The sequence below is a fragment of the Tachyglossus aculeatus genome, chromosome 3, assembly GCF_015852505.1.
Source record: "Tachyglossus aculeatus isolate mTacAcu1 chromosome 3, mTacAcu1.pri, whole genome shotgun sequence".
Taxonomy (NCBI): Eukaryota; Metazoa; Chordata; class Mammalia; order Monotremata; family Tachyglossidae; genus Tachyglossus; species Tachyglossus aculeatus.
In genome coordinates, this window is record NC_052068.1 from 76,300,501 (window position 1) to 76,324,528 (window position 24,028).

At 42.8% G+C, this 24,028-nt stretch overlaps 1 non-coding gene across 1 annotated transcript; it reads left to right on the forward strand.

Annotated features, from left to right (window-relative positions):
• The first annotated feature begins 21,686 nt into the window (after positions 1–21,686).
• LOC119926390 lies at positions 21,687–21,819 on the forward strand. The gene has a single exon (XR_005450270.1). It is a non-coding gene; the product is annotated as a small nucleolar RNA SNORA7 (small nucleolar RNA).
• The last annotated feature ends 2,209 nt before the right edge of the window (positions 21,820–24,028 follow it).

Genomic DNA, 24,028 nt, shown 5'->3' on the forward strand with positions numbered 1-24,028 from the left:
AAAAATCTTCAATGGATCCCACTGCACTAGTCAGCTCTTCCTCCATCTTATGATGAGTGTCCCTCAAGGCTGTTTTGGGTCCTCTTCTCTTCTCAATCTAGACCCACTCTCTAGAGGAGCTCATCTGCTCCTAGACTTCAACCACTATTTCTGTACAGATGACTCTTTCACCTGACCTCTATCTTTCTCTGCCATCTTACATTTCCTCCTACCTCCGTGACACATTTTAGGGATAACCCGCCAGTGGTTAAAGTCCAATTTGCCCAAAACTGAACTCATCTTCCTTTCCAGATTCTCTCTTTCACCTAATTGTCCCCTTCATAGTCATACAGCACTGCCATTTTCAGCCATCTCTCAAGCCAGGAACTTGACCATCATCATCACTGATGCCTCTTTCTTTTTTCCATCCCTATATTGTCAGTGACCAAATGCTGTCAGTGCTACTTCAGAGAATTTTCAGGACCGACTCCATCCTCTCCATTCAAATGGTTATCAAGCTGTTCTCCACTCCAACTACTGCATCACCTTCCTTGGCAATCTCTCCCCCTCTAGTCTCTTCCTTCTCCTTTTGATACTGCACTCTGCAGCTATATATGAATTGTCATTCTACACAGATCCTCCTACTCCTCAAAAACTTCCAGTGCTTGCCCATCCCTCTCCACATCAAGCAGAAAATCCTGGCCATCGGCTTTAGAGCATTCAATCAGCTGTCTCCCACAACTGATCCATCTCTTCTCCCATTTTAGTTCTCTCAAGCCAAAATACTCTGCTGACATTGGTTAGCATGGTCCCTCCTGCGCGGAACTCTATGTCCCTTCACATCTGGCAGAACACTGACCTCCCTAACTTCTAAGCTCTTTAGAAATCTCATCTCCTCAAGGAGGCCTCCCCCAAATGATTTCTCCTTTCCCCACCTTATGTACACCCAACTACCAATTCAGGACTTCTGCTTCACCTAAACACTTGGGTATTTACATCCTCAAGGACACTTAGGCATTATTATTATTAGTAGTAGTAGAATAGTAGCAGTAGTAGTAGTAGTAGCAGTAGTAGTAGTGTTCCTCCTATATGTAATTTGTTTTAGTGTCTGTCTCCTGCACAAGACTGTAAGCTCCTTGATGGAAAGAATCAATATCACTCTTTCCTTAGCTCTTAGTACAGTACTCTGCACTCAGTAAGTGCTCATTAAATACAACTGAATGATGAAGTGACCCATTCTGGAGAGTAACAACGTTGACAATCATTTAATTACATCTATCTGGCAAGTCAGATCTTGCACAAGACTAGGTCAGTCCAACTCTCCTTATGACCCACTTTAAACTTGCCCTACCTTTTGTTCTGTTACACTGGAGGCAGGCATTTCCTTTCTTCCTTCTCCCCTAAAGGGGATGGGGGAGGGGGGTGGACGGGAAAGGGAAGAAGGAAAAGGAATATTTCTATTTGCAGTTTCATTTTAATTGTGATGCAACATACTCTCCAACCAGGACAACCAGGGCAGCTTAATTTTACACTTCTTCCCGTCCAGGGGCTGACCTCACCAAAGTGTTTTGGGAGAGATGCCTGTGAGTAGCCAGCAAATACTGGCAGGCCGAAAGAGCTCCAGTGCCACCAGCTGGATGTAGGAAGAATCAGGAAATTGGGGAATAAAAAATTTGAGGACCCAGACTAGAAGGTAACTCCTTTTCTTCTTTTCTCTGTCACTTTCTTCTCCCCATTCCATTTTCTTTCCCTCCCCTCTTCTTTATCTCTATGCCCCCTTTTCTTCTGTGTTTTCTCTCATTCTCTCTCTCCATTTTCCTCCTCCCATATCTCCCATACACGTGTCAACATCCAGACACTTACATCCAGAACTCCTCTACACACATGATGTACTCACTCGCTAACATCCTTAATCAGTCTGTGGTATTTATTGTGTCGAGTACTGTACTAAGTGCTCGGGACAGTAAAATAGAGTAAAATTGGTAGACATGGTCTCTGCCCACAAAGAGCTTACAGTCTGGTGGGGAGATAGACTGAAATAAACGATAGCTGGGCGAAATCAATCATTCAATCAATCGTATTTATTGAGTGCTTACTATGTGCAGAGCACTGTACTAAGCACTTGGGAAGTACAAGTTGGAAACATATAGAGACAGTCCCTACCCAACAGTGGGCTCACAGTCTAAAAGAGAACTGCTGCATTAACCAGGAATCGAACCCGGTCAACAGCTTGGAAGGCAGCTAGGCTATCCACTATACCACCAATGCTGCTCTATGGGAGTATAAGGCTCTGGACAGAAGTTCTGTGGGGCTGGAGATGAGGTGCTTAACTGAGTGCATAAAGGGTATAGATCCAAGTGCTTTGGTGATGCAGAAGGGAAGACAGATAGGAGACGTGAGGGCTTATTGGGGAAAGTCCCTTGCTGGAGATGTGATTTTCATAGGGCTTTGAAGGTGGGGAGAGTGGTGGTCTGTCACATATGAAGGGAGAGGGAGTTCCAGCACAAAGGGGAATATGTAGAAGGGGTCAATGGCAAGACAGATGAGATCAAGGTACAGAAAGTGATTGGAGGAGCAGAGTGTGCGGGCTGGATTGTAGTAGGAAATCAGTGAGGTGAGGTAGGAGGAGGAGAGCAGATTGGATGCTTTAAAGCCCATGGTAAGGAGTTTCTGTTAGATGAGGAGGTAAATGAGTAACCATTAGAGGTTTTGCAGAGAGGAGAGGCTTGAAAAGAATGTTTTTTTAGAAAAATGACCCAGGCAGCAGAGCAAGGTATGAACTGGAGTGGGGAGAGAGAGGAGGCAGGGTGGTCAGCAGTTTGGATGGAGAGAAAAGTGTGGATTCTAGAGACGTGAAGGTTGAACTGATGAGATTTAGTGACAGATTGAATGGACAATTTGAAAGTCTGGAGTTTAATTAGATCTGGGCATTTTAAAAGGAAATTCCAACATCAGTATTGTTGCCATCCAAGCCCAAAACATGGTAATTTATATACCTAAAGAGATTAGTTGGATTATGCTGAAAAGCCTTAAGTTTCTGACTTTGACTTGTGTCCCCCTATGGTTTGGTTATAAACCCAGAAGAACAATAACCAGGCTGCCTTTGCACAGCCAGAATTTGGAGATTCACATTTGCCCTGCAGGCCTTGCCCTTCGAGGAGCAGAGAAGCTATTATCTCTGTGGAGTATTCAGTTCTAAAAGAGTCAAGGAATCTTTGCAATTCATCTTGTTTTCTAAATCAGACCTCATGAAGGGAATACTTGAAAGCCCTAAAGAGCTTGGAGGACGATTTAGGCTTCTCTTCATAATAAATGTCTAGCTATAAATGCTTCTCAAGTGCTCAGGGCCAAGGGTGAATCAAGCCTACAGCCTGAGTTCACAACAGCTCTAGATTCTGCCCTTTCCTCTCCATCCAAACTGCTATTACACTGGCCCAAGCACTTACCATATGTCATAGGACCAAAGAGCTATACGGGCAGGGACAAGGAGGGGATGGGTTTTGGGGGAGATTGTAAGCTCCCCTCTAGACTGTAAGCTCCTTGTGGGCATGGAATATGTCTACCAATGTTAAATCATACACTCCCAGGTACTTTGTACAGTGCCATGCTGGAAGCTCAGAGAGTGAGAAGTCAGGGTAATGGGCACATGGGAAAAGGGGTGCAACCAATGAACATTGAATACAAATCACTGGACTGCTTCCTGTTGGAAAAATCAGTGCTAAATGAGCAGCTAAATGAATAGTTATGGACAGTTGGGCTAGACAGAAAAATAGATAATGTAAATTCCTGAAAAAGAGGTAAAAATGATCTTTACATTTGCCAAGTAGGATAGCAGGCTCCAATGACAATATGACTACTCAAGCTTAGCCTTTGCAGAAGGACATGATTGTTTCCTTTGTGAGAAGAAAATAAGAAGTGGGACTTGCTTTCTCATAGTATCTCCTTTGTGAAGTTTGGCCTTCCTGGAGAGTAGTCCTCTGAAGCCTCCCCTGGAGTCACACAGTGAAGAATGGGAAAAAAGCAAATGTGACCCAGTGGACATGAAAACATTTTGCCAAAGATATTTGTTATGTTTTCCACTCAATATCTTTTTTCCAGATAATCTTACAGACCTATATCTATAGCTGCTATTGTTCTTTCCTGACGGTAGGAGATAAAGGGAAGACAGATGTGCTAAACACAGCAACACAAGGGAAACATTTTCCCTAACAACACGAGAAACAGATAAATCCTTACTCACTCATTCTTGCTGTAATTTAGTGGTCCCCTCCTGTACTCTCTGGTTAAGCAGCCTAAAGGGAAGATGACAAGGTTCAGTTGTGAAAGTTGCTCTTTCCGCAATAATTCTAGGATGTTTCAAAGGTGCTCGCACAAACGGAAGGATGTATCTGTGGGGTGAACACAAATGGCAATCAAGAAAGTACATTCTAAGGTTCAAAGTGTTTTTTAATCTCTCCATATATATGATATAAAATGTTTCAACTCCTTATGGCCCAGCATTTAGCCCACTGCAAAACTCTTCAAGAAGCTTGCACCACAAAATTTCCAGCATCCTGAACCATATCACCACCTAACATCCAACACTTAACACTTAGGTATTTATTTCCACCCTCAGACCATATCAAAGTATAAGAATGTTTAAATAATTCAAATATTTATTAATCTTTTTCATCCTGACATACAACCAGTACTGTACTGCGAAGCAGCGTGGCTTAGTGGAAAGAACCCGAACTTGGGAGTCAGAAGTCATGGATTCTAATCCCAGCTCCGCCACTTGTCAGCTCTGTGACTTTGGGCATGTCATTTAACTTCTCTGGCCTCAGTTACCTCATCTGTAACTGATGAGGATTAAGACTGAGGATTAAGACTGTGAGCCCCGTGTGGGACAACCTGATTACCTTGTATCTACCCCAGCATTAGAACAATGCTTGGCACATAGTTAGCGCTTAACAAGTACCAACATTATTATTATTATTATTACTGCTGTAAGGCAGTAGTTGTGTTCTTGAAGATCTTCATATTATCGGAAAATCATGTTACAATATTTGCACCTTGATTGGCAGCACACATGTACATATCTTCTAACCATCTCTTCTAACACCGAATCTACTTTCGCATACTTGTATATAATGCTATATCCAGAGACGTGCTTTATGAGAAAAATGCTCCCTAATTCTTCAATGGCATTCTATCCTAATTGCATAATGAATGTACTCGTTATAACTGAAGTAATTATATTCTCACTACCACCTATGTCAGTGCTTTATTTTATTTTATTTTTCTTTCTAATAGTATTCGTTAAGACCTTAGTATGTGCCAAGCTCCGTACTAAACACTATGGAATGTACACGCAAATTAGGTAGAACAGAGTCCATGTTCCACATGGGGCACCCAGCCTTAATACTCACTATTAATAATAAGAATGATAATAATAATAATAAAAGTAATTTTTAAATGCTAAATGTGTGCCAAGCACTGTTCTGATCACTGGGGTAGTTAAGCAGGTTGGACACAGACCCTGTCCCACATGGAACTCACACTCTTAATCCCCATTTTACAGATGAGGTAACTGAGGCCCAAAGAGGTTAAATGATTTGCCCAAGGTCACACAGCAGATATGTGGTGGAGCTGGGATTAGAACCCAGGTCCATGCTCTGTCCTCTAAGCCACAGATGAGGTAACCTGAAGCACAGAGAAGTTAAGTGACTAGTTCTTCCTTCCACTTCCTCTATTTCTAAATGATGTCGACCTGCTTATCTCCCCCAGAGTAGATTGTACACTCCTTGAGGCCAGGAACCATGTTTCTTGCTTCTGTTGTACTCTACCAAGAGCCCGGGATGCTGGGGAGGGTTCATGTAACCTTCAGCAGTGGCGACAGCTGAGCTAAGAAGAATGGGGCAGAGCTACTTCTCTGGCAATTTTCTAAAGTGGAGATCATAATTTAGTCCCCTCTCCAGTTCATACTTTGCTGCCCATATCATTTGTCTAAAAAATCATTCTGTGGTTGTCTCCTTACTCCTTAAAAATCTCTAATGCTGACCTAGCCCTCTCTGACTCAAATAGAAACTCCTCACCCTAGGCTTTAGGGTGCTCAAACTGCTCTATCCCTCCTACTTACCTACAAGAGAAGTAACGTAGCCTCTATCCCTCCTACTTACCTACAAGAGAAGTAACATAGCCTAGTAGAAGGAGCATGAACCTGGAAATCAAGGGACCTGGTTTCTAATCCCAGCTCCATCACTTGACTGCTGTGCAACCTTGGGAGAAAGTCACTTAACTTCTCAAAAGGCCTCGGTTTCCTCAACTGCAAAATGGAGATTCAATACCTATCCTACATAGACTGTGAACCCCATGTGGGACAGGGACTGTGTCTAACCTGATTAAGTTGCATCTACTCCAAAGTTTAGAGTAGTGCTTGACACACTCTAAGCATCTAACAAGTACCCTTAGTATTATTATTATTATTACCTATCCTCATTCTTTTCCCACTACAACCCAGTCCACATAATTCAGTCCTCTATCACCAACATACTTACTGTTCTTTGATCTTACTTGTCTCAATATTGGCCCTTGCTTATGTCTTCCCCTCTTCCTGGAGCTCTCTCTCCCTTCATATTTGATAAACCACCACTATTCCCCATCTTTAAAGCTCTATTAAAATAATATCTCCTCCAAGAAGCCTTCCCTGACTAATATCTCATCTCCTCACCCTAGTCTCCTTCCATTCTGTATCACCTATGCACTCAAGTCCATAACCCCTAAATACTTTCCTACTCACCCCACCCCTACTTCCACAGCACTTATATTCATATCCTTATACTCTGTTGCTTCCCCTACCTGAAATTTATTTTAATGTGTTTCCATCCATTTGATCGTAAATTCTAATCTAATCCTTGAGGTCAGGGACTAACTCTATACAACTCTATTGTACTCTCCCAAGTGCTTACAACAGTGCTCTGCACACAGTAAGTACTGAATCAAGGCCATTGATTGATTGATTGATTCGTAAATCACTTAGGAAAATAGTGACTTCTACTTCATGGGTCAGGGAACCCTTAGGCCAGGGTGGTAGCTATTTGGGAGGAGATGTTTTGTTTTGTTGTCTGTCTCCCAACTTCTAGACTGTGAGCCCATTGTTGGGTAGGGATTGTCTCTATCTGTTGCAGAATTGTACCTTCCAAGTGCTTAGTACAGTGCTCTGCACACAGTAAAGGCTCTCAATAAATATGGCAATGAACAAATGAATGAAGGGAAAGAGCTTGGAAATAGAGGATCATCATGGCTTAGTGGAAAGAGCAAAGGCCTGGGAGCCAGAAAGTCAGGGGTTCTGAGTACAGCTCCTCCACTTGTCCATTATGTGGTCTTGGTCAAGTCACTTCACTTCTCTGTGCCTCATTTACTTCATCTGTAAAATGGGGATTGAGACTGCAAGCACCATGTGGGACCATGTCGAACCCGATTTGCTTGTATCCATCCCAGCAGTTAGTACAGTCCCTGTCCCATAGTAAGTACTAAACAAATACTACAATTGTTATTACTACCAGAGAGAAAAAACACAGAGATATAGCAGGTGATGGAACATGGGACCTGAAAGACAGTAAGTAGGTGAGGACATCAAGGTTGTGGGTTTAAGAGGCAGGGAACATGGTGGTGTTACCCATAGAGATGGGGAAAGTTAGCAAGAATCATGCGTTTAGGAAGGAGGATGAGATGTTCGACTTTTGGTAAGTTGAGGTGGATGTGTGGGTGGGAAGTACAAGGAAATATGTCCTGGAGACAAGAGGAAATACGCCATTACAGACTGGGTAAGAGTTCAGGCTGGAAAGGTAGAATTGAGAATCATCTTCATAGGCATCAGTCACACTCTGATTTTCATGTCCAAATTAGTAAAATCTACGAGATTTGCCCCCATGGCATATGCTTTCTTATGCCTTTTTAAAATAAAGTTGTCCTTTGTTCTGAAGGTGATGATGCTGAAGGTGAGATTGCCTCCACGGACATGTGATTCACATGGCGAATCTCTTTCACATATCATCAATCATATTTATTGAACTCTTACTGTGTGCAGAATACAGTATTAAGTGCTTGGGTGAGTATGTTACAACAGAGTTGGAAGACACATTCCCTGCCCCCAGTGATATCTGCACCCTACACCCAGGAAAATTCAGTATTGATCTGTTCTGGCCTCTCACTTTTTGGAATGAGCACTGTTCAGACACCAGGAGTTAGGAAGGGAAAGGTATAGCCTACCACCAGCAGAATATATGGCTGAGCTGCTTTGCAGAAGTGGTAATGAATTGCATTGAGCCATTCCCACTCTCTCACTTAATCTGCTAGGCCTAAAGGCATGCATTGCTAGACAACCAACAGGGCGAATGAGTACAGTCTGTGGCTACTGAATCCGTGAGCCCTCACCATTTTTGTAAGTTATCTGGTGGGTATTGTGCTTAGAGTGGGTCGGATAGGGTTGGGGAAATCCTTTTCTCTATTTTGCAGCAGCAAAAAAAGAAAAACAACAAAAAAACCCTTATCATAATCATCATTATTATTATCATATTTGTTAAATGCTTACTAGGTGTTAAACACTATTCCAAACACTGGGGTAGATACAATTAGGTTAGACACAGTCCCTGTCTCACCTGGGGCTCACAGTCTAAGAGGGTGATAACATAATTAATGCCCATTATGTGAACTTATCCTCCATTCAATTTATAGGAACACAATGTGAGTGTAATTAACAACTTCACACTTTTCTCCATGTTAGCCCGGAGGCATGGAGCTGGGGGTCCACACTTCCCCAATAGCCTCCCCTTTCCTGGGCTAGGCCGGTGGAAGGTCATGGAGGTGGAAGAAAAAACAATCATAAATGGAGAGGTGGCTCACATTGCTTGCTGTCCTCTTGCTAATTGATCTCAGGTGTACATTTATACCTAAATTCAACTGTTTCAATTATTGAGCACCAATAATGTTGAAGAGCTGAAAACAGGGTGGGTGCCAAATAAATCACCCTTCCACATCGTTGAATGATTGCCAAGAAAGAAAATTCCAGTAACATTAAAGATGTTTTGAATTTCTTTGGAGGTCAATCAAGAGAAGCAGCATGGCTTAGTGGAAAGAGCACAAGTTTGAGAGTCAGAGGACATGAGTTCTAATCCCGCCTCCTCCACTTGTCTGCAAGCCACTTAACTTCTCTGTGCCTCAGTTACCTCATCTGTAAAATGGGCATTAAGATTGTGGGCCCCACGTGGGACAACCTGACCTTGTATCTACCCCAACATTTAAAATAATGCTTGGCAGATAGTAAGTGCTTAACAAATACCATTATTATTATTATTATTGTTGGCCAACAAATGAATTTATCCTCAAAACACCCTAGGAATTCCTTACTGTGGTCCAGGTCTAGAGTTTTTGGGGTTGAGTGGTTAGTGCCTGAGAGTAGCTCTCACCCACATGTATGGATTCTAACTTGTGTTGGGAAAACACAAGTTTCTCAGATTACCATCAGCAGAATCATAATCATAAGCATTTCTGGCCTCAAGGGGCTGGTTTTAATTAGTTTGCGATCATAAAGTGCTAGCTCACCTCAGCTCCAAAGCGCTAGATGAACAGGAAACGTGACCCGGATCATACCGCAAGAGGCCTGGAGGCCAGAAAGGTGTAAGTGATTTGCCCTAAATTACAAGAGGAGATGGATAGCAGAAACGAGAACAGGATGCCCACTCTCCTAGCTCCCAATGCCCTCTTCTCACCACACCAGACCACGACCATTGCCCCCCAGTAATTAGAAATTACTTGAGCACATAAATAGGCATTTAAAGAGGTTTTCTTCCCACAAATGGCCTATACTCTTCTCTCTCCTCCTGAGAGAGGGAAACTAGCTTTGGCTGGCTAATCTTCCTGCCCAACTCTAAAATTCCTCCCAGGGCAAATGGCAATCAAAGGAATATCTCTGATTTTAACATGGCTCCCATCCAGTAGTCTTCATTCAAACTAAGTTAAAATGTTCTCCCTTCACTACAAATCATGCCTATATCCAATCAGTTTTTTTCTCGCTGGGACTGACCCCAGATCCCCTTTTCTCTCATTTCCATTAAGAAGCTTCAGCACACTTGAGAAACTCCTTTCTGAATAAAGACTAGATTATTGCCAGCTGCCATCTAAGGACCACTGTGAGCCCACTGTTGGGTAGGGACTGTCTCTATATGTTGCCAACTTGTACTTCCCAAGCACTTAGCACAGTGCTCTGCACACAGTAAGCACTCAATAAATACGATTGATTGATTGATTGATTGACCACCATGGGTCTCGAAGTTGACTCCTATACCATGTCCTTCAGTGGGGAATGATAACTTTATTTTTGTTTAATTAGCTCTTGGTTGATGGGGTCAGTTTATGTTTAGGGTGTGGCTGCCTCAGTGGGCTATGTAGCTGACAGAAATATATGTAGATTTGTGGGTGGTACGTCTGCGCGTGCCAGTCTGGGAGATGGGTACCTGGGACTCATTGGCATTCCTAATTTAGGAAAGTGATTCGACCTCCTTTGGCCTCAAATTCCTACCCTCAAATCAGAAGGATAATGCTCATACCCCTCCTCCACATCCTTATCCAATTGCCTCATGATTCCATTTCTCTGAAAAAGTGTGCCTTTCAGGAAATAAGATTGGACTAAGTCAATTAGCCTGAATATTAAAAACGTATACTACACTGACTATTTAGAGTGAGGCATCCAGTAGCAGCATTACAGTTTCAACCATATTAATTAGTCCTTGAATTGGGTCAGATAAGTGCAGGGGTTTTAAGCGTGGCTGCCCAGGGTCTTGGGTTAAGAGTGGGTGGCTATACAAAAATAAATTCATAATGATAAAGCACAGGGGGTTTCATCCAGCCCTGCAACTGGGATGATCTAGGTTAGGCAGGTGAGGAGCTGGGTTATGAGAGAAGTAAATCAGGAGGCTGTCCAGTCAATTCCAAAAGAAACAAAATGTAGCCAGTCACTAGATCATCACTCACAGGATGGGACTCAGGGAGCCTGAGAACATACAGTTGGTTGCAGTTTGGGGACATAAATGGTGGAATGGGTCTCCGTCACAGGATTCTTTTCTCTGTCCGCCTATAGGAAGAGAACCTGCCCAACAGTTTTATTTTCCAAAGAAGGATTTGGGACAGAAAAGATTGATTAGACACCATTTCAGTAGCCCCTGTGCTGGAGAAGCACAGCTGACCAAGAGCTTGTATCCAGGAGCCCCACAAAAAATAATAGCCTGGTCCCACAGGAGAGTTAACTGGACCCTGCTTCACAATAAGCACAACACATTTGCAAACTAACAATTTTTTTAAACAGGCTGATGTCTATGAAGTAGATTTAAACAGTACGGTCCTAGTCATTCAGTAGATGTTCAATAAATACCACTGATGATAAGGATAAGAAAGATATTTGAGATCAGTATTCCTTGACACTAAAAGATTTCCGATCCTGGGTAAAGTAAAACTGAAGACTGGTACAAAATTCATTAGAAACCTAGCTTTAGTGACCACTTCAGAGAGAAGAGTCTCTCTTAGAAAATAGGTTAAGCCACGTCTGTGTTCAAACCAGAAAAATTTGGAATAATGTTAAGATAAAGGAGATTAGGTTACTTTAACACTATTATCAACAAAAGATCATGATGATGATGATGGTAATTGTTAAGCTCTTACTATGGGCCAAGCACTGTTCTAAGTGCTGGCATAGTTACAAGGCAATCAGGCCATCCCACGTGGAGCTCACAGTCTTAATCCCCATTTTACAGATGAGGGAATTGAGGCCCAGAGAAGTTAAGTGACCTGCACAAGGTCACACAGCAGACAAGTGACAGAGCCTTCCCACATGCTTTTGCCAGTACAATGAAAGAGCCTACCTTAATTAATCTAATCCAATTGGCACTTATTAATTCATTCACTCAATCTTATTTATTGAGCACTTACTGTGTGCAGAGCACTATACTAAGTGCTTGGGAAAGTACAATACAGCAATAAAGACAATTCCTGCCCACAGTGAGCTCACAGTCCAGAGGGAGGAGAAAGACATCAGTACAAGTAAACAGACATCAAGACATCAATACAAACTTCAAACAAGCATCAATATAAATAAATAAATACATTAACATATTTTTAATGAGCTTAGTTAAGCCCCCTGAGGAGAATGCATTGTGATAATATCCTGATGTGTTCATGCACAAGTAATAATAATGATGATATTTGTTAAGTTCTTACTACACGTCAAACACTGTTCTAAGTGCTGGGGTAGTGACAAGATAATCAGGTTGGACACATTCCCTGCCCCACATGGGGCTCACAGTCTTAATCCCCATTTTACAGATGAGGTAACTGAGGCACAGAGAAGTGACTTGCCCAAGGGCACACAACAGACAAGTAGCAGAGCTGGGTTTAGAACATAGGTCCTTCTGTCTCCCAGGCTCGTGCTCCATCTAGGCCATGCTGCTTGCTCACTGACCAGAGTCAGAAGGCATCCACTGGCTATTATTCAATCATATTTATTGAGCGCTTACTGTGTGCAGAGCACTGTACTAAGCGCTTGGGAAGTACAATTTGGCAACATATAAAGATGGTCCCTACCCAACAGTGGGCTCACAGTCTAGAAGTCACAGTCTATTATCTGGGAACTGCATGGCTCTGTGGAACAAGCACAGGCTTTGGAGTCAGAGGTCATGGGTTCAAATTCCAGCTTCGCTAATTGTCAGCTGTGTGACTTTGGATAAGTCACTTAACTTCTCCGTGCCTCAGTTACCTCATCTGTAAAATGGGGATTAAGACTGTGAGCCCCCCGTGGAACAACCAGATCACCTTATAACCTCCCCAGCACTTGGAACAATGCTTTGCACATAGTAAGCACTTAATAAATACAATCATTACTATTATTATAACTGGGCAGGGTGGTGGGCCAAAGAGAAGAGAGACATGGGGCAGGATGAGCAAGGGCTGTGCTGAAAACCCTGCTTACCATGGAGGGCAGCACCTTCACTGCTGGTAATTCTGTCATGAGCAGATCAGAACAAAAGTTTCCAATCTTGGGCACCCCACTCAATCAATCCATCAATCAACTGAGGGCTTACTGTGTGCAGAGCACTGTACTCAGTGCTTGGGATGGTACAACCCAACAATGTAACAGACACATTCCCTGCCCACAACCAGTTTACAGTCTAGAGGGGGAAACAGACATTAACATGAATAAATTAATGAATACGTGCACGTAAGTGTTGTGGGGCAGAAGGGGACGGCTGGTGAATAAAGGGAGCAAGTCAGGGTGACGTAGAAGGTAGTGGGAAAAAAGGAAATGAGGGCTTAAACAGGGAAGGTCTTTTGGAGGAGATGTGACTTCAGTAAGGCTTTGAAGGTGGGGAGAGTAATCGCCTGTCGGATATGAAAAGGAAGGGCCTTCTAGGCCAGAGGCAGGATGTAGGCGAGAGGTCAGTGGTGAGATAGACACGATTGCAGTACAGTGAGTAGGCTGGCATTAGAAGAGTGATGTTTTCCGGCTGGGTTGTAGGAGGAGAGTAGCGCAGTGAGGTACGAGGGGACAAGGCGATTGAATGCTTTAAAGCTGATGGTAAGGAGTTTCTGTTTGATGTGGAGGTGGATGGGCAACCACTGGAGGTCCTTGAGGAGTGGGGAGACATGGGCTGAACATTTTTGTAGAAAAGTGATCCTGGCAGCAGAGTGAAGTATGGACTCAAGTGGGGAGAGACTGGAGGCAGGGAGGGAAGGAAGGAGGCTGATAACAGTAATCAGGTAGGGTAGGATAAGTGCTTGGATTAACGTGGAATCAGTTTGGATGGAGAGGAAAGGATGTGTTTTACCAATAATAATAATAATGATGGCATTTGTTAAGCACTTACCATGTGCAAAGCACTGTTCTAAGCGCTGGGGAGGTTACAAGGTGATCAGGTTGTCCCACGGGGTGCTCACAGTTTTAATCCCCATTTTACAGAGGAGGTAACTGAGGCCCGGAGAAGTTAAGTGACTTCCCCAAAGTCACACAGCTGACAATTGGCGGAGCCGGGATTTGAACCCATGACCTCTGACTCCAAAGCCCGGGCTCTTTCCACTGAGCCATGCTGCTTCACAACAATCAATGTTGCGAAGGTCGAACTAACAGGATTTAGTGATGGATTGAATATGTGGGTTGAATCAAGGATTCTGGGAGAGGAGTCAAGAATAACCCCAAGGTTATGGGCTTGTGACACAGGAAGGATGGTGGTGCTGCCTACAGTGATGAGAAAATCAAGGGGAGGACATGGTTTAGGTGGGAAGATGAGTTCTGTTTGGGACATGTTAAGTTTGAGGTGACAGCAGGGCATCGAGATAGAGATGTCTTGAAGGCAGAAGGAACTGTGAGGCTGCAGAGAGGGAGAGAAATCAGGGCTGGAGATGTAGATTTGGGAATCATCCCCATAGATGGGGTAGTTGAAGCCAGATGAATGCATGAGTTTTCCAAGGGGAGGACGAGTTCTGTCCAAGTTACAGCTCCCTAGAGTTGAGCTGTTGAGGAGCAGACGCTCAGTATGCTAGCCTTCCTCAGCATAGATCTGTTTTGAGTGGAGAGTTTAATCTATGAAAAGAGGGGCTTCCCCCAAGCTCTGGAGGATATATGCTAGACTGTGAGCTTGTTGTTGGGTCGGGATTGTCTCTGTTGCTGAACTGTACTTTCCAAGAGCTTAGTACAGTGCTCTGCACACAGTAAGCACTCAACAAATATGACGGAATGAATGCATGTTGTCATACTCTGGTGAGCTACAAGAGGAGCATTTAGCAAAATGGCACCTAAGGCTCACACAGTTGACTGGCTACTTTGAATTCCCAGTGTGCTTGAGTGTGTTAATAAGAACCCAAGGACTTGGTCAGAGAACATTATCTGATGAATAATAGATGAGTAGTGGCTACTAGTTGTTAGTCCCACTTGGTTCCATACTTCTTCACACCTGCCATGGGTTGACCTCCCTCTGCCTCAAATGGAAATTGTTTTTAAACCAATTAAAGTTCTTTCTAGATTCATCCTGAAATAATAGATATGGAAAGCTGCTTTAAGAACGAAAAATATCCCAAAGTGCACATGCTGCTTTTGATCCAGCACTTAGAACAGTGCTTTGCACATAGTAAGTACTTAATGCGATTATTATTATTATTATTATTATTGTTACCATCATTCTCAGAAGCTGTCAAACGCATAATGTACAGCAGGATAAACAGGTCCAGATTTGCTGTCAAGCCAAAACCAGAGGGAATTATCCACCACTGGTTATTGTTCAGTCAGAGAATACTCATGAATAGGGTATTGAGAACATAATAATGCATTTGTTGTGGTAGTCTGAGAATATTTTAAAGAGAACCTCTATTATCAACTATTATCCAGATAAAAATGTACATTCTTTTTGTACTTCTGCTATTTACAAGCTCAATTATCTTGGCCATTTGCCGACAGAGTAGAAGTTGACTGGAAAGACACACGGACAAGACACTTGCTTTTCTCACAGCAGACAGTCACTTACAAAAGCCTAATTCATATTTCACTAGAAATCAGAGGGGCTATATCATGCGGTCGCTGATCACATGCCTGAACAATTTGTTATAGGAATAAAGACCCACGTAGATAAATAAAAAGTGAAGTTCTTTGAATTCCTGACCAAATTTCCTCATATTGGGCAATTCACTCTCTTTCAACATTTTGATGAATGCTGAGCTATATGATCTTTAATTTGGAGTCTGTTTCATATTCGCTGCTGCCCCTGTTCCTCTTCTAGCCAAAGTTTCATTTAAGTTTTCATCTCTGAGTAACTTCGAGGGAAGGTCAGGAATGGTTTTTTGTTGTTGTTGTTGTTTGGAATCTGGGATACTTTGCTAACCAAAGGGGAGCCAGAGAAGGCAAGAAGAACAAGATATGACACCAAAGCATAGGCAGCACAATGGGATTAGTAAAGAAAATTGGCTTATTTTTTACCAGGAGAAGGAGTAGAACTTCTAATGATTTAGCAACTCAGGAAAGATTAGGGAAAGACTACTCACTAAAAACCTTTGACTCTTGCTTTTTAATCTACTTAAATTAGGGTGGGTAAATTTTTGAGGTCTCATAACTCCCTTCCAGGTCATCCAGTAATCAGTGGCTCCTCCAGATTTAAATCTAGGGTTAGGGCTGCCCTTATGGCTCAGGAACTTGCTCTGATTCCCAAGCTTTGTATTTTCCCTGCCACCCTCAGGGCACTGCCTCCTTTCCCCTCTCTGCACCTGTCAGGGTGGAGCGGACTCCCTCCCCAAGAAGGAACTCTGACTGGCAGACATGGCCCAGACTCCTTCTGGCCTGTAGCAGGGACAGTTACATGGGTAGCATGTTTCAGAGATTGATGGGTCTTGGCCTCCACAGCACTCAAGGGCAGCTTGCTAGTAGCAAAACCAACACTTGAAAAGCATCAATTTGTTGGAAATTAAGGGATGGTTTTCCAATTCCTTCACCAAACATCGTTGTTCCCATATCTACTTAAATTCCTCAGTATGACCAAAGCAATGATTCCTTTTTATAAGACTAGATTGTGAGTCACTTGAGGGCAGGGGCCAAGCCTACAGATTTATTATACTGTACGCTCCCAAGTGTTCAGTACAGTGCTCTGCGCACAGTAAGTGTTCAATAAATACCACTGGCTGGCTGAAGACTACAAAAGAATACACTTCTTAGAGTAATCATTTAAATTCATTTTTCACCCACAATTCCTCTAGCTTTTCTGAAGTACCTGATGTTAACAATAATAATAATAATTCTCATATTTGTTAATCGCTTATTATGTGCCAGGCACTGTACTAAGCACTTGGGTGGATACAAGCAGATAGGGTTGGACACAGTCCTTCTCCTGCTTGGGGCTCACAGTCTTCATCCCCATTTTACAGATGAAGTAACTGAGGCACAGAAAAGTTAAGCGACTTGCCCAAGGCCACACAACAAACAAGTGGTGGGGCCAGGATTAGAATCCATGACCTTCTGACTCCCAGGTTCATTAAGCCATGCTGCTTCTCCTAATAACTAAATTTTGGGAAGTTGTTTTAACTTTTTCTTTCTCCCACTCCTTGTAGGTAGAGAGTGTGTCTACCAACTCTATTGTATCGTACTCTCCCAAGTGCTTACAACAGTGTTCTGCATGCCGTAAGTGCTCAATAATTACGAATGATAGATTTTGATTGATTACTTTTATTAAATTGTCCACCTGTGAATCCTCAATCAAAAATATGAATTGGGTGCTTACTCTATGTAGAGCCTTGTACTGTTTGGGGAGTACACTAGAATTAGTAGACAAATTCCCCGTCCTCAAGAAACTTACAATCTGAGGAATTCTCAGTACTTGAAAGGGTTTGATAGAGAATGACTTAGTGAAAAGAGCCCGGGTTTGGGAGTCAGAGGTCGTAGGTTCTAATCCCGGCTCTGCCACTTGTCAGCTGTGTGACCTTGGGCAAGTCACTTTGCTTCTCTGGGCCTCAGTTCCCTCATCTGTAAAATGGGGGTGAAGACTGTGAGCCCCACACTGGATAACTTGATGACCTTGTATCTACCCTATGCTTAGGACAGTGCTTGGCACATAGTAAGCACTTAACAAATACCATCATCATCATTATTATTATCATTAAATTAGTGATCTAGAGGATGGCTTTTACAAAGGATTATTCTATGAACTTTACCGTCCCCCCAGATCCCAACTGTAGAATCTAGTTAATACACAGTCATGCACGCAACACAAACTACCCCATCCCAAAATGAAACTCAGGGATGATGTCTTGCAGATCCCATCACCGAAGACCGCTGGGATTGACTCGGAATGGACACAGATTCCACTCTTACTTGAGTGTTACTACATTGATCTGTCTCCTTCATTCATTCATTCTTTCAATCCTATTTATTGAGCGCTTATTGTGTGTAGAGCACTGTATTAAGTGCTTGGGAGGGTACAACACAACAATAAACAGACACATTCCCTGCCCACAACAATCTTACAGTCTGGATGGTGGGGAGACAGACATTAATATAAGTAGCCACGGGAAGGATGTGGGCAAGACGTCGGGAGCAAAATAGGCGAGATCGAGGCACAGTGAGAAGGTTAGCATTAGAGAAGCAAAGTTTGTGAACTGGGTTGTAATAGAAGAGTAGCAAGGTGAGGTAGGAGGGGGCAAAGTGATCAGTGCTTTGAAGCAAAAGGTGAGGAGCATTTGTTTGATGAGGAGATGGATGGGCAACAACTGGAGTTTTTTGAGGAGTGCAGAAACATGTCCCGAACTCTTCTGTAGAAAAATGATTTGGGCAGCAGAGTGAAGTGTGGAGTGGGGTGGGAGGCTGGGAGGTCAGCAAGGAGGATGAGTAAAATAAACAGCATAGAGCCTTCAGGAAGAGGGTTGCATCTTAAATAAAGTTTTGAAGAAGGGGAGAGAAACATGGATCTACAGGGAAGGGGACTGGAGTGTTCCCACAGGAGATTTCTTGTGCCAGTCATAAACAAGGACAAATGTAAGTAGGGGAATAAGAGTAGGCTGGAACAACTGAAGCAGTCAGAAGGTCATGGGTTCTAATCCCAGCTCCACCACTAGTCTGCTGTATGACCTTGGGTAAGTCACGTTACTTCTCTGGGCCTCAGTTTCCTCATCTGTAAAATGGGGATTGTGACTGTGAGCCCCATGTGGGACAAGGACTGTGTCCAACCTGATTAGCTTGTATCTACCCAAGTGCTTAGTACAGTGCCTGGCACATAGTAAGCGTTTAATAAATGCCATTTGTATTTGTCTTGCCACTGATCCCCAGACTACATCCTCCCTCTGACCTAGGACTTCCTCGCCCTTCATCCTCTACAGTCCATCCTTCTCCCTATCTTCAAACTCTTTCTAAATTCACATCTCTTCCAGAGGCCCTCTCTGACTAGGCCCTCATTTCCCCTTCTCGCCTTCCCATCTCCCTGTGCACTTGAATCTGTAGCAAGTCAGTCAATAGTAGTTATTGAATACGTACTGTGTGCAGAGCACTATACTAAGCATTTGGGAGAGTACAATACAACAGAGTTGATAGACATGTTCCCTACCCACAAGGAGCTTACAGCATTGAGGGGGAGCAGACATTAAAATAAATTACAAATATGTACAGAAGTGCCATGGGACTGGAGGTGACGTGAATATCAAATACTAAAAGCATACAGATCCAAGTGCAAAGGTAATGTAGAAGGCTGAGGAAGTAGGGGAAATGAGGATAAGCATTTGATATTCACTCCATCCCTATTCATTCATTCATTCATTCATTTAGTTGTATTTATTGAGCACTTACTGTGTGCAGAGCACTGTACTAAGCGCTTGGGAAGTACAAGTTGGCAACATATATCCCTAGTCCCACAGTGCTTATGTACATATCTTTACACTCTCCAATTTCTCCTAGCTGTAATTTATTTTAACGCCCTTCTCCTCCCATAGACTGTTAAGATTCTTGTGGGTAGAGATCGTGTCTGCCAGCCCTAATGTATTGTACTTTCCCAAGTACTTAGAACAGTGTTCTGTACACAGTAAGCACTCAGTAAATATAATTGATGGACTGACTGATGGAAAAGAAAATGAAGAAGTGCACAAGTAGTAGCACATGTAAGTCAAAAGGCATATAAGGGCTGTGGGTTGCTGTGAAGGGATTCCGGCTGAGAAGGCTTACTTAATGCTCTTTGACCTTGCACAGATGTTGGGTGGTTACAGAAGGGGAAGGCTGGCACTGGTCCTCTGCTTCTCACAACAGCTTCAGTGCCGCCTCCTAAGTTGAAACTGTGGCACATTTGGTTGCCAGGAATGAGGCAAGAAACTGAAAAACTGAGGCTGGGGGCCTTTTTATTCCCAAATCACAGGTAGTTTCTTGGGTTGACAGTGAGCAGAATCCCCCTTTCATTTATAAATGGAGAGTGTTTGTTCTGGAAGTGACAGGGCGGATAAATATGGAATCCCACAAACCCCATGATATTATTTTTGCATCTCTTCTGGTTGCAGACACTTTTTGGTTCAAGGCTCTCCTTTTTTTTTTCCCTCATCCATCCTGTTTTGGGTTGCAAGGTGGGGTCCTCTCGTGTGCAGGCACATACACACCCAGCTGTAGCATCGTCATAATGAACACTCATGGTCCTTTGGTCCCTGGAACCAGGCAAGGTGTGATCCTAAGAGCATCCTTTTAAACGTCACCAGCCTGTCCTGAGTGTTGCTTAATAGCAATAGCAGCCCCTTCACCCCATTTACTGAGCATCTTCTGTGTGTTGAACACAGTGCTGGGTGCTTGGAAATCCAGTTCTGATGGCCAGTGTTCTCCTTAACAGAATCAGGGGATTTTAGTTCAGCTTTAATCATGCCTCTAGGAAAGGCTACATGCAGTAGGGTCAGAAGACAAGAGAAACAACATGGTCTAGTGGGAAATGTGCAGAGCTGGGTGTTAGGAGGCCTCTTTGTGAATCCCAGCTCCACCACTTGTCAGTTGGGTGACCTTGGGCAAATTATTTAATTTCTCTATGCTTCAGTTTCCTCATCTGTAAAATGGGTATTAAATTCCTGCTCTTCCTCCAACCTTCTCTTAGACTGAGAGTCTCACCTGGGACAGGAACTGTGCTTCATCTGATCATCGCTTAGTACAGTCCTCTGCACACAGTGAGCACTCAATAAATACAATTGAATGAATGAATGAATATTGTATCTAGCATTTAGCACAGCGCTTGGGATATAGGAAGCACTTCAAAAATATCACAGTTATAATTGTAAGGTAAGACAGCAGACTCTGATGTAGGCTTAACATTCCCATTTGGAATTCCTACTTAGAATTCCTTCACATTCTGTTGTAATGTCCTCTCCTAAGCACTTACAACAGTATTCTTCTCACAATAAGTGCTCATTAAATACTATTAATTGATGGATTTTCAGCCAAGAAATACGTGACCAATTAGAGGCCTGCTCTGCCCCAGCAACTGCTTCACCTAACTCCTCCCCTCAGTCCACTGCACCCATGCCCCACAAGAAACTTGAAGAGTGTGGATTCATTCATTCATTCAATCATATTTATTGAGCGCTTACTGCATGCAGAGCACTGGACTAAGCATTTGGGAAGTACAAATTGGCAACATATAAGTATGGTCCCTACCCAACAACGGGCTCACAGTCTAGAAGGGGGAGTCAAACAACAAAACAAACAAGATGTTTATGGAGAGTGAGAAAATGATATTTCTTTAACTAAATAACTGGACAAAATGAATAAGTTTCACTGCTCACGAGTAGGTAGAGTTGCAGTGTGGAAGTCTACATAATTGGAAAACACAAAGAAGGGCTGAGCTGAGATTGAGGAGGAAGAGGGTAAATTGGTAGAATTACCATCGTTCTAAAATTATGTTAGGATCATCAAGCATCTGGGAAGAACAATTTTGTCTTCAGAAAGAGAAATTGTACCACACTATTCCTTATCTTTGAGGAGGGTTTTCCAGGTGTGAGTTAGCATGCACCTGGTGATTGAGACAGAATTGTCCCCTTCCCAGACAAAGAAGCACACACAACGGAAATTCTGCAATGACTGTCTATCCAATAATGAGCATCTTCAACAAAAAGAAACATTGCATTCCTCCCCAAGCCACCAATATCCTAGCCAGGTGAAAATGACTGGCTGGTATTGTTGGGGTATTTGTTAACAGCCCCTTTCAGGGTCACACCTGGAGAGTTTCCAGGACTCTACCATTCTCGACTATGGGAGGGAGAGTCAAGCAGAGGCATTTCCATTCCTAGCTTGGGCAGTGGCTAGCAAATGGAAGGCAATCTGCTACAAGTCAAAACTCACCTATGCTGGGCAGCAGCGGCAAGGGAGAAAGTCGAGGGAGAAAACTCAAGTTTACTTTACGGAAGGAGGCAATGGTAAACCACTTCCGTAATTTTAACAAGAAAACTCTATGGATCCACTACCAGAACGATTGCAGATGGAGACGGAGCATTCTGGAAGAGGTGTGTCCATGGCATTACTATGGGTCAGAGACGACTCGATGGCATAAGACAAGATTTGTTAACTGCTTGCTGTTCTAAGCAGTGGAATAGATACAAGATGATCAGGTCCCACATGGAGCCCACAGTCTAAATAGAAGGGAGAACAGTCTTCCCTTCCCAAGGGAAGTCTTGTACTTCCCAAGCGCTTAGTACAGTGCTCTGGACACAGTAAACACTCAATAAATACGAATGAATGAATGAATGAAATGAATGAACAGGAATTGAATCTCCATTTTGCAAATGAGGGAACTGAGGCACAGAGAAATTCAGTGACTTGTCCAAGGAAACACAGAAGACAAGTGGCAGAGCCGGCATTAGAGCCCAGCACCTCTGATTCCCAGGCCTGTGCCCTTTTTGTGAGGCCATGCTGCTTCTCTGGCACATTTGGTCATTATGGAAAACTGGCTCAAAGATAGGAAGCAAAGAGGAGGAATGAAATGGCTACATTTAGAGAAGAAAAAGTGCAATGTGTGCAGTCCTTCAGAGATCACTCTCGCTTTGAAGACCAGAACTTTGACTTCTATTGTCTTTTCCAAAGTATATGGGGTAGTACTATTCCCACAGCGGGGATTCCATAATTACCATTGATTGATTGGTTCTAGGCTATTTTGTTCAACATCTCCATAAATGATCGAGAAAGGGGAATGTACAAGAATATCTCCAAGTATTCCTATGACACTATGATCTTCCTGTTGGTGAAGTGCAATGGAGAGGAATGTGTGATAGTCACTGAGTGCTTTCTTTATGTCTACAGCACAGGATACTAAATGCTTGGGAGAATTCAATAAAAGCAGGGTACACCGTCTCTGCCCTGAAGGAGATTATAATCTCAGTGCAGAAATCAAATTGCTCCAAGTTTTGTAAATATTTTTGTCTGTCTGCCTGACTAGATTACAAACTCACTGAGGGGAGAAAACTTGTGTCTTGCATAGGTTGTACTCTCAAGTGCTATATACTCAGTATGCACTTAATGAACGCCACTGATTGAATAAAATGGGAATAGAGGAAGACCTCAGACAGTTGAGTGAGTGGGTAGGCAATGGACGTTGAGCTCTAATAAAAGCAAATGCAAGGTAACAAATCCAGGAAAACGAATCCAAGTTCCAACTACATTTTTCCACAGTCTGAGTTATCAGCCACATTTCTGGAAAGATATTCTAAAATCATGGTCAATTGCTTTACCAAAAAACTGTCATGGGGGAGCAACAGCCAAAAATGTTAACAAAATGTGCTGTATCAATTAATAATGGTCTATTGAGCAGTTGTATGCTGAGCATTATGCTAAGAGCTTGGGAAAGCACAACTAAGTAAACAAAGAACAAAGGAGCAAAACAAATAATACTACTACTAGTAATAATGATAACATGTCTGTTAAGCATTTATTATGCACCAAGCCCTGTTCTAAGCACTGGGGTGGATACAAAATGATCAGATCGGGCAGAATCCTTATTCTACATGGAGCTCACAGTCTAAGTGTTAGCAGAGTTCTGCCTCTCCTTGTTGTCTTCACCAACTAGAGTGTTTTCATGGCAGCTGTAAGATCCATATTTAGGATTCTGAACACCTTTTTGACTTCCATGGAATACATTTTTAATTAATTCCATTTTTCGTTTTTGTTTTTTGTGGCCACAACACAAATGGACCAGTCACTTCAAGTTACCCACGCTCTTGCTCATTCTCCAAGCTTTTTCATTACATGGAGCTTTCTGTCACCACTGAATCTATAGTTCAATATCAAACCACAGGAAACTCACTGTAACAGTAAATTTGTTGCTATGGTGAATTTTAAGAAGTTCTGTAAGAGAGATAGCATCATGACTATTTCCTGTAACTTTTACTACATTCTAACAAATTAACAGCATTTTAGAGGTAAGTAAAAACGATTTTTGCACTCTCTAGTTTTATTATCACATTTCTTATATTTTCTGACTGCCACAAATCTTTGAGAGCTCCATCCACTGTGACCAAAACTGCAACATTCTTAATTCTCTTTCTACTA